This window comes from Triticum dicoccoides, chromosome 3B (assembly GCF_002162155.2).
Source record: "Triticum dicoccoides isolate Atlit2015 ecotype Zavitan chromosome 3B, WEW_v2.0, whole genome shotgun sequence".
NCBI classification, from domain to species: Eukaryota; Viridiplantae; Streptophyta; class Magnoliopsida; order Poales; family Poaceae; genus Triticum; species Triticum dicoccoides.
In genome coordinates, this window is record NC_041385.1 from 817,882,167 (window position 1) to 817,893,329 (window position 11,163).

At 53.4% G+C, this 11,163-nt stretch overlaps 1 non-coding gene across 1 annotated transcript; it reads left to right on the forward strand.

The window, feature by feature from the left end:
- Positions 1-10,342: 10,342 nt before the first annotated feature.
- TRNAL-CAG lies at positions 10,343-10,423 on the forward strand. The gene has a single exon. It is a non-coding gene; the product is annotated as a tRNA-Leu (tRNA).
- The last annotated feature ends 740 nt before the right edge of the window (positions 10,424-11,163 follow it).

An 11,163-nucleotide genomic window follows, 5' to 3' on the forward strand; every position in this document is an offset into this window, starting at 1 on the left:
ATTGTAGCTGAAGTGTAGTGCCTTGCAATGAAAATAGTCTTTGTTGGAATGGTTACTAACTTTTTGATATGTCAAAGTACTTAAGTCAACTCTAGTTTATTTTCTTAGTACTGTTAACCAACTAATGGGCAACCAAAGCTCAACCAAAATTTAGACTAGCCAAACCAAGCAAGTTTGACCATAAACCAAATGCACTCATAGCAACTCCAACGCGCCGACCCAAACGGATGGTGCTTTTGTCCGTTTGGGTCGGCCGCCTGCCCGGCCTCCGGAACCGGATCGACTAATATTGAGAAGGAAAGTTATAGAAGCTACAATACCCTAACTTTCCTTCTTTCTATCTATATGATTATAACTAAAATACCCTAACTTTCCTTCTTTCTATCCATATGATTTAACTAAAATGACTTAAATAACAGTCCCTAACTTTCCTTCTTCATTTTACACTAGGCAAACACTGTAGCACTGTGACTTTCCTTCACAATGTTAGAGGATCCGGTTCCCCGGCCTCCGTCCTCTTTTAGATTTGGGTCGACAATGCGCCCAACGCGCCAACCCATTTCATGACCACGCGCGCATAGATCATGCCAGCGGCCATGTCGTCGCCCTTGTTTTGGCGCTCGAGCGCGCGGGAAAGGTTCGCGCGTGCGGGGAAAAATCGGCCTAGCGCGCGCTGGTTTTGGCACTTCGCGTCGGCGCTCGTTATTAAGAAGGCGCTCCCTTCACACTCTGCCCGCCACTCACTCATCTCGCCCCCTCTCACTAGCCTCGCCGCCTCTGCGCCACCATGTCGATGCGCCGCCTGAGCGCTTCGGATTTTCGCGGAGTCCGCGAGCGCCGCTCCGGTGCCTTCTCCTCCAAGAGAAATGCCTCATTCTCGGCACCTTCGACACCACAGAGGAGGCAGCCCGCGCGTATAACGCGGTGGCGTGGCGCCTCCGACGGCCTAGTCGGGAGATGAAGTTTACGGACGTGTCGACGAGCCAGCGGGCGCAGGATCTCGCGGCTCTCCCGCGGCTTTTCACCGACGAAGAGCGTCGTGACAAACGGAGGCGGCAACGTCGCCTCGCCATCGCCGAGATTGACATGGAAGCCATGGCAGTGTGGCGTGAACGCTTCCCACAGAACATCGTCAACGAGCACCAGTTCTACAAGCAAAGCAGGATGGAGAGGGAGGCGACGAGGACGGAGCGAGCCGCTATCGGGAGGACAAGCATGCGTGGAAGCAGGCCACTTAATTGAACATGAAGCTAGAAGAAGCGTCGTCCTGGGACTCCGAGGACGAGCGGTATGATGGCGCCTACATTCAGACGTCGGAGGAGGACATTACCGAGTCGGAGTCGGAAAACGACGAGTAGTTGATCTTTTCTTTTATCCGTTTATGCTAGAACTATCTATGTTTCCTTTTTCTATCGAAAAAATGGTCGGCGGCGTCGGCGATGAAGCAGGCGGGCGACAGTGTGTTGTTAGATGGGGAGAGGCCAATGTGCCACCGACCAGCGGGCCAGGGGAGGAGAAAGGGCGAGGGCGCGCGTCCGTCTTGTATCCGCGCCGACGCAAATCTGGCTCAAAAATAGGCCAGACATAAGTCGGCAGGCGGACGAAAAGCGGACGCGTGTCCGTTTGGGTCGGCGTGTTGGACCGCTTTTTTTGTCTGTGCCGACCTAAACGGCGGACGAAATTGGTCGTCCCATTGAAATTGCTCTCGTACTCCGGACGCGGAGGAATTGATCCCGGGCACCAGTGATCCCGGATGAACAGTAAAATCCGAAAAAATAGTAAAAAAATTCAAAAAAATCTGAATTTTTTTGTCAAGAAACTTTGATGTTTTTTCTACATGCGTGCCAATTTTCGTGATGAAATGACATTTGTGGAGGTGTCAGCAAAAAAAAACAAAATCATGCTCCAAAAAAACTGTTTTTGGAAGCATTTTGGAGCATCGATTTTGTTTTTTTTGCTGAGACCTGCATGAATGTCATTTTGTCATGAAAATTTGTACGCATGTGAAAAATATGTCAATGTTTGTTGCCAAAAAAATTCAGATTTTTTTGAACTTTTTAAATATTTTTTTTGTTTGTACTGTAGCAAAGGGTGCCTGTGAGCTCGAGCTCACAATAGCACTTTCGTCGTACTCCCTCCTTTCCGGTTTATAAGGCTTATCTCAAAAATTTTGTTTCTCGTTTTATAAGGCTTAATTTGGTTGTTCCCCATCACATGTTCAGATTTCAAGGGGCATTAAATCATTGCATGCAAGTATTAAAAGAAAATTGATCAATGCATGTGCTTTATGCATGCATACGTTGCAATTAATGTATTGGTAAATACAATTGTTTGAGGAAAACAAGCGCATTAATTGACTGATTTTGCAAACTACAAAAAATATTCCATCACTCACCATCTATCATGGTTGGTGAGATTTTTGAATTGAGTTTTATAAACCGAAAAGAAGGGAGTATTACATAGGGAAAAGAAGTAGGCCGAGGTATATCACTGTGGACCTGTGGTCCGCCGGCCAGCCTCCACGAGCTGGAGTAGCAGTACTACCTGCTGCAGTGGCCTCTGCAGAACCGGAGCACGCGAGAGGGATAGCCTGGAAATGGAGCAAACTAGCTCGAGCAACGAGGAAGGAAGACTGCCGCATGCATCAGCTGCCTTTTCAGGTCTGTACACTCTTCTCCAAGCTACCTTTTGACCCTGGAGCTGGCAACGCAACGGCAGGCAGGGAACAGGAGGCGCCCCCCATGGCCGCGCGTGGAAGCTGCCTGGCCTCGCCGCCTGCCTGGTTCCCGAGAAATCGCCAGTCTGCTCCATTCACCAGGCCATGAGATTCGCACCGATTTTCTTGGGACGCCGCGTTCACGTAAGGCCAACCCCACCGCGCGACCCCAAACAGAGGTCCGGTTTAGCCGAATTTTGTCCCTTTGAGACGGTAATGGGGCGGCCCATGTCCGCGTTTGTCCGATGGGTCGTGGGTGCGCCCAACGCGCGGCCGCATCCCAAAACCTGTCGGGGGTGGACGTGAATAAAAAAAGTTTAAAACTAAATAAAATGACTAAAAAAAGTAAATAAACTTAGTTAAAAAAAACATAAAACATATATATAGGGGTTACGGCCACAAAACGGCCCAGTTTGTCAGTCCACTTAATGGCCTAGTTCGTAATTAACATAAAACAAAAAAGAAAAACGCCTCCCGCATGCTCCTGCTCCTGCCGCGCCCGTCGATGCCGTGGCCGACGCCGCTCACTGACCGCCGGTGTCATCGTTGTCGCTGACCAGGTCGACGTAGGCCGGCGGCGTCCAGAGATGGGTCGGCGGTGCGTGGTAGACGGGGGTTGGTTGGACGGCGGGAGGTGCCTGCACCACCTCCTCCCGCGGCGACGGCTCCCGCTCCGGTGACCGCGGCGGCGTGGGGCGCCAGTTCACGCCCACGGCGTCGGCCATCTCTTCTGCCGTGCACGACCAGCCCCAACCCTGGCCAACCAGGCCCGGGTGGAACGCGGCCACCGGCGGCTCCTCCACCTCCTCCTCCTCCTTCGCCACCATCTCGAGCTCGGGGATGGCGACCTCGCCGGCGGCAGAGCGGGCCAGCATCTCCTCGAGGCCCTCCCGCTGGCGCTCGTCGTGCGTGCGCATGGAGTCCTCCATGACGCGCGCAACGAGACGGGCCTCCTCCTCCTCCGTCATGCGAGGTGGTGGTGGTGGCGATGGAGACGGCGAAGGCGACGGCGTGGGCGTGACGCCGCGCACCCGCCTACGCCCGCGCTCCTGTCGTGGCCGCCGCATCCCCGTCGAGGTGCCGGCGAAGAACGACGCGCGCCTGGTGTCATGCTCGTCACGAAATCAGGTGTCCCAGAGGCCGGAGTCGGGGGCGTACCTGGCGTCGTAGAAGAGGTCGTCGGGGAGGAGGCGGCGGCGGCGCTCGATCTCCTCGTCGCGCGCACGGCCGCTCATCGGGACCGGCGGGATGGGGACCCGGTCGGCGGAGAGATGCCAGTTATTGGGGAGATGGACGTCGCTCCAGGGGAGCGGCGTCCTTGTCTCCCAATAACGGCGGCACACCTCCGCGCGGATGTAACGCCGGTCGCGCTTGCCGGCGGACGTGGGCGCGATGGAGAAGGCGGGCGGCGCGGGGGCCCGGCGTGGTGGCGATGGCGACGCGGGCTCCTCTTTCTTCACCGAGCCGCGGCGGCGCCCCGACGAGGAACCTGCCTCGCCGTCGTGCTTGCCTTTCCGGCCATAGTTCCAGAGGCCCATGGTTGAGGGCGGCCGGCCGGCGAGGTTCTTGGCTAGGGTTTGGGAGCAGGGGCTGCCGGGTTTCGAGGAGGCCGCGGGGTGGCGTGGGGCAGTGTGGACGACGACCCGTCCACGCTTCCCACTTAAGAAGGACGGCGACCGTTCGACGTGCGGATGACAGGTGGGGCCGCCCGCTCGTGCGCATTGATGTTGGCCGGTGGGAGGTAGGTGGCCGCCTGCCACGCGGGCCCGACGCGGACGAGGCGCGCGTCCGTTTGGTGTCCGTCGCGACCCAAACCCGGCGCAAGTTTGCGCTCGAAATGGATCGGCCCGGACACAAAACGAACAGGATGGGTCCGGGCCGTCGCGCGCTGGGCCGCCTCCTTTGTCCCTTTTTCTCCAAACGGACAGGGGCGGACAGGATGGGGTCGCGCGATGGAGTTGACCTAATTACCTATGTTAGAAGTAAACGGATTTATTTTGTCTGTTTATAGGTCGCTTGAGGTCAGCATCCGGGCTCATTCATCCAAATCAGGAGGTGCGCACAGCCGACCGACCCATTTGATCCGACTGACCGAATTTTGTTCGATAAGTATGTTTTACACAAATAAATCTAGAATTCATGACCAGTGACAGAGTTCATGCCGACCTACATGTCAGTGGCCGGCATACATACTAGCACTCAACAAATTTGTCTTCTCAGCCATAGTTCATGCCGCAATACACTTAAAAAGAAATTGTCACTCTTAGCCATAGTTCATGCATCTCAACCGTAGTGCATATCGGTACACATGCCCGCATACTAAATGATCGCGTCTCGGCCATAACTCGTTTATCTATCTTGAGCATCTCCTTTTGGTTCTTCTCTTGACCAAGTCCTTTTCCTTGGGGACATCTTAATCAAGTCGACCGTCATGCTCTTCATTTCCTTTGAGATCCGCACGAGCTTCACCTCATCTGCTTTTGTCCGGCCATAACTCTCCTTGATCTTGGTCTTCTTTTGTATGTCAAAGAAGGTCTCTTTCGCTCCTCTTTCTCTTGGCGCTTCCTCTCCTCCCTCACCTCCTTTTGGAGCCCCTTCAGAGTTTCTTGCAGCGCGAGTGTCAAAACACCACCCTTGTAACTCAACTTGGATTTGGTCTTCCCTCTCCATCGTTTCTCACTTTCACTTGGCTCAACGACATCCGACGGCCCCCACCTTTCTTTTGCGCGTCATATTGCTCCTTAAACTCTGGGCATCACAACTCATCGACCAACAATGGGTCACGGTAAATGCCTTGTCCCCATGTTGGGCATTGAAACACTCCAAAGATTGAAATGTCTACAAACGAAGATGAAAACTACAATATACATTGATATGCAATGGAGATGAAAGCATCAAACAACAAGAAATACACATATGAACAAGGGGAAGAAATTATATACCATCTCTTTGATGCCTAAGACACTCACGAGACGGCCGATGATGTTCTAAAGGGTGGAACAAAACTTGTTGCACTCTAGTAGGATGAAGGCCCACATCCTTTGGGTCGACACATCGCCACAGTTACTCTCAAATTTATAGGACTCGAACTTCGATTCCTGCGCTCATGGAAGTATGTATGGATCCTCGTCCAAAACGTTGTGCCTTTTAGCTAGACAGTGGTCTTGGGTTCTTATCCAATTTCCATCCAAGCTTCACAAATCAACTTATCCCCATCCTTGGTGTATCCTCCCAGTGAGATGCTTTGCTGCCTCCTTTGAGCACTTGCTTGTTGAGAGAGCTCCTCATGGAACAATGGCTCATTGTCGATGTCCACACCATCATCTTGCCCTTAGTTGTCTTCTTGCCCATGGACGTCCATGTCTTCTTGCCCTTCACTTTATTGGTCGCGGCCATCTTGAATTTGGGTCTCGTTCCATCATACGCTTCATGTCCTCCTTGAATTCACTGTAGTAAGTCGAATCTTCATGAATGGGCGTCGGGGTCGACCGTTCGTCGAACAGGTTGTGGGTATTGGGAAAGTTGCCCGTAGGGATCTCCCGCAATGTCTCCTTTGCGGCATGTGGATTGGCCGGCCATAGGTGTGGCGATGAGGTTGAGAGCCGCCACAACAGGGAATACTGGCGCGACTTCACTCACTTCAAGTGAGCCATCCCGAGGCGACTCGGAGAAGCGGGACGTGCCCAGGTCGTGTTGAGGAAGGAACCCGTACATCGGTGGCGTTGTCAAGGTGCGCGACAACTTCGGACGTGATTGACGGACAACCGACGATCATGTGTTGGATGTAGCCATAGCAGTGGCGTCGGCGAGAAGGGTCGGGTCTCCACGGAACCCTACCATGATGAGGGCTTGTTGTGGTGACGATGACATCGTTCTCCGCAATCGCGGTCTGGCGTTGTGCAGCTATAGCTAGGGTGGCGGCGACGTCTTTTTTGTCCGCTACGACCTTCCTCCGGCCATCTCTATTTGTCGTCTCCTCCGGCATTCGCACCTTCTTCGGTGGCCTTTTTAGGTGCACGCCCCAGGTGTCCATGCCGTTGACCGTGGAGGCTGGGAAGGAGGTGGCGGCGGGGTTGGGCGCATCGGTCGTAGCGTGAGGGCAGGAGGGTTTTGGGATAGAGGGGAGAATTGTGATGGATGTGCCACCGATGGGCGGGGCAGGGGAGGACAAGGGAGGGTGTCGTCAGCGTCCATACAGATCAAAGCCGTTCCAAATTTTGGCAGAAAATGAGTGTCGGTGGGCAAAAAAAGGCATTCGTCCGGACACATTCGTTGAAGGTGACTGAGCATATCATATTTCTCACACTCCATAGCCACATCCCTGATATGTCCTAAAACAAATGCATACAAAATCATTCACACGACGTACCGTACGTAGATCAACATATGAACATAGCAATCTGACATAGATAATATATAAACATAATCTGATTTGACATAGATATAACATAAAAACTTAACACAATCTGATCCAAAAGGGCCAGCCCTTGAGTTCATCAATTAACTAAACAAGATGATGCCCCACACGTTGTTGCGGGAACATTTTCAATTATATTTGAATGATTTTTGAGTTATAGAATATGAATATTCAGAGAAATAATATGATAGTGAAAACTAAAAATACATATGCTTTATTGTGTTGTTTGTCATATTTTTGTAAAAAAATTGTTAAATATCTCATGCATGTTTGTATGTTGAGGTGAACATTTTCCTATGACTCAACAAATGTTGAGGTGGGCCTTTTTTAATGCAGGTTTCTTGATGAGGTGTCATGCTTGCATGCTGAGAAAAATAGATTAGTGAGGGCTAGCTATTTAGATATAAGATTAGATACTAATTAAAACTAAGAGACAGGGCAGCCGAATTTCATCACTTCCTCGCCGGATGCTTCCCCTTGAAGTCTCGGCGGCGACGCGTCATCGTTGTTGTTGTCCGACACAGAGGATGACAACGACGAAATGATGATGTCAGTCATGCGTCGGGCGCCGTGTTTCTGCTCCATCACGAGTTGTGCGGTTCTCTCTGAGGGCGCTGCCATCTGCGACGCCAGCTGTTGTGACTCCTCCAGCCCCATGCATGTGAGTTGCCGCATTTTTGAGGCAACGACAACAGGCATCTCCACGGATGTGTAGGAGCAGCGAATGGCGTCGCGGAGGGCCTCTTCGTCGCGGGAGGGGGCAGAGGCTTCGACGCGGATCTGCAAGATCCACACTTGGCGCCTAACTCAGCGAAAAACATCGATTGGATGTAGGTTTTCAATATCGGAAACAAACAATTTTGGAACATCGAAATATGTGAAAATTCTGAAATTTCGCAAATTTCAGCAATTATTTTGGATTTTGAGATTTTAAATTTCATTTAATTTGGAGGAGTTTAACCTAATCCAAAATTATTTTAAATTAGTCTGAATCTCTCTTGAAGTTTTGGTATTAAATATATTTCAAACACCATCAAATATGCGAAATTTCCAAAAATTTATTAAAAAAAATTATCCCTGATTGTGGACCATGTCGTTGTGAAGCGGAGCACTGCTGATAACCTCGGCCGAAAGAAAGTCTCTGCCGCTTTGACCCTGTTGATTTGACGTGAGACAGACCGGAGACGAAAAGCGGCAGCGCCTCCGATTGGACGTCTCGGTCTCGGGGCCTCGATCGCTGCGTGCGCCGAGGCTCGTGCGACAAGCCAACGGATCCGTGGCCCGTCTCCCTCCCGCTAGCAAGATGCGTCGTCTTCCCCGCTATAAATAAATGAGTTCCCACCTTCTTGTTCCCGTATTTTAAGCTCAGCCGGAGCTCTTTCACTATTCATCCCACTGTAGTCGTACTCTCAAGTCAAGTGCAAGCACGTACTAGCTCGTATATAAACCTCCACCATCTGCTACTGCTAGCTTCGACTCCGATGGCTGGCAACGAGGGGGCGTCGCTGGCCCAGCTGATCGAGCCCGCGCCGGCGCCGGAGCTCGCGCTGCTGCCGCAGCCTCAGGCGTCGGCGCAGGGGGCGACTCCCGCTAGCGCGCGGGTGAAGCCGCGCGGCCGGCCGCCCGGGTCGAGGAACAAGCCGAAGCCGCCGGTGGTGGTGGTGCGGGAGAGCGCGGGGGCGATGCGGCCGGTGGTGCTGGAGCTGGCCGCGGGCTGCGACGTGGCCGGCGCGGTGGCGGCCTTCGCGCGGCGCCGCGGGGTGGGCGTGTCCGTGCTCTGCGGCCGCGGCGCGCTCGCCGCCGTCACGCTGCGGCTGTCGACCTCGGCGGGTACCTCACGCGCAGTCCGGCTCGAGGGGCGGTTCGACGTGCTGTCGCTCTCCGGGACGGTGCTGCCGGCGGCCGGCGAGGGCGCGGGCGCGGCCCCGACGCCGTTCTCGGTGTCGCTCGCGGGGGGCGACGGGCAGGTGGTCGGCGGCACGCTTGCCGGGGAGATGACGGCCGCGGACGGCGGCGTCGTGCTGGTGGCCGCCACGTTCGTCACCGCCGAGGTGCACCGGCTGCCCGCGGTGGAGGCCGAGGCGGTGGTGGAAGGCGATGTTGGCCGCGGCGGTCGTCAGGAGGAGGAGAAGCGCCCACCAACATCACCCCCGCCGCCTCCGCAGCAACATCAGCAGCAGGCGATGGTGGCCGCGAGCGCCGCCGACGTGGGCCACGTCGCTGCCTACGGCGGGGTTCTGCTGGGCTGGGGCCCCGGCGGCCATCCGGGCCAGGTTGGGCACTACGCGCAGCATGCTGAGCAGATGCTTTCGCCGTGGGGCGTGCTCCCGGACTCACGCGCCGCCCCGAACCATCCTGCGAGTTCGAGTCATCACCATTACTTGTAGTATCATCACCGTTCACGTTCATTCTCCTCTTACATGGGGGGACGTAGATCGTTCTTGCCAACATCTTTTGGGTCTATTTTACTTGGTATTCCTACTCTAGTCCGTATCACATTGTGCGAGTTGTGCGATCGAGCAGTATATGCAATGGTTTCTTGTAGTTCTACATGCAAAAGATGGCAGGTGGTTCCGAAGAAAAATGAGCATGAGAAATTGAGAATGAACGATGGATGATGATTGAATCCTTTGAATCTTTGATGAATCATTGTTGAGCTGAATACAGAGAGAGATCGAACGCTTTGATCACAATGGGACGTAAAGTAGTACGCAGACACAAGTGTGAAATAAAGCCACTGGATTATCAGCTGGCCGGCCTGACACGCCCTTGTGCACAATGGCTAGATGCTATGTCCGGGAAGGAGCTAGGCATGCACGCAGTGGAGCTGCGGAGCACGATGATAAAGAGAAGATACTGCTGCATGTGTGCGCCTGCCTGCGGCTGCACGTATTTTCCTCGGGAAGGCGCGACATTGTGGGGTTTTCGATGTAGTCCATGCATGCAGCTGCAACGCATAAATAAAAGCTGAAGCCACCATGTGGTACTGCTACTGCTAGTACGGTGCCCCTGCTGCCACACTAGCTTCATCCTCCAGAGACCGGAGGCAGAGGGAGCAAACCAATAGTAGTAGTAGCACTTTGAATCGCATTCTCGCTGCAAACATTTACCGAACCAAATAGCTCAAGGTTAAATGAAACGATTGTGACGTTCGTGAGTTTGGGAACTCGGTTGATATTATAAGGCTAACTTCGTCGTTGAGCACCAACGTCAAGATGGCCGAGTTGGTCTAAGGCGCCAGTTTCAGGTACTGGTCCGAAAGGGCGTGGGTTCAAATCCCACTCTTGACAATTTCTCTTTTTAATCATCCAAGAGGCCAGCACATTTCGCAATCATGACTATGCAACGCCGTTTTACTCTGCTCCGTATCGTTGTGCCAATCTGTATACTGTGTATACTAGACTACTAGTTTATTTATTTTTAATACGGTACAATCGAAGTCGCTCATATATTCAAGAGTGTTTGACAAAAAATTACCACTTTAGGGGTTGTCGTCCCACAGAACTATCACATTTAAAAATGGACCGAAAACTATCAAAATTTTCTAATTTTGTGACTAAAATCTACCACATTTAGATAATGACCAATTTAGACGATTTAAAATGCATTTATGACAGGCGGGGCTGATGTGGCATGATTCTGTTTGTTTTGACCGTTCTAACAGAGGGCCCACAATCTTCTTCTTCCTCCTCTCTTTGGCATATCCTCAAACACGTTGTGTGCACCAGCGCGTGAGAAGGGCATCCATATCGCAAGGGTCACGACGGGGTGGCCGCCGTCCTACACAAGAGAGTCTCGGCGTCGGCGTCCGCAGCCACACGTGCTGCGTGTCGAGGAGGTGCTGCGCCGGGGCAAAGGCTCTCGTCATCTGTTCCAGCCCGCCTCCCCATGGTCGACCGCAGCCGTGCGCCTCCCCATGGCTGGTCGTCGCACGCCGCACGTCATGAGCCTCCACGACTCCGGCTCGCCGCTACTTGGCCGTGCGCCACAGCACCAGCAGCCCGGCGATGACCGCGACGAACCCCGCACG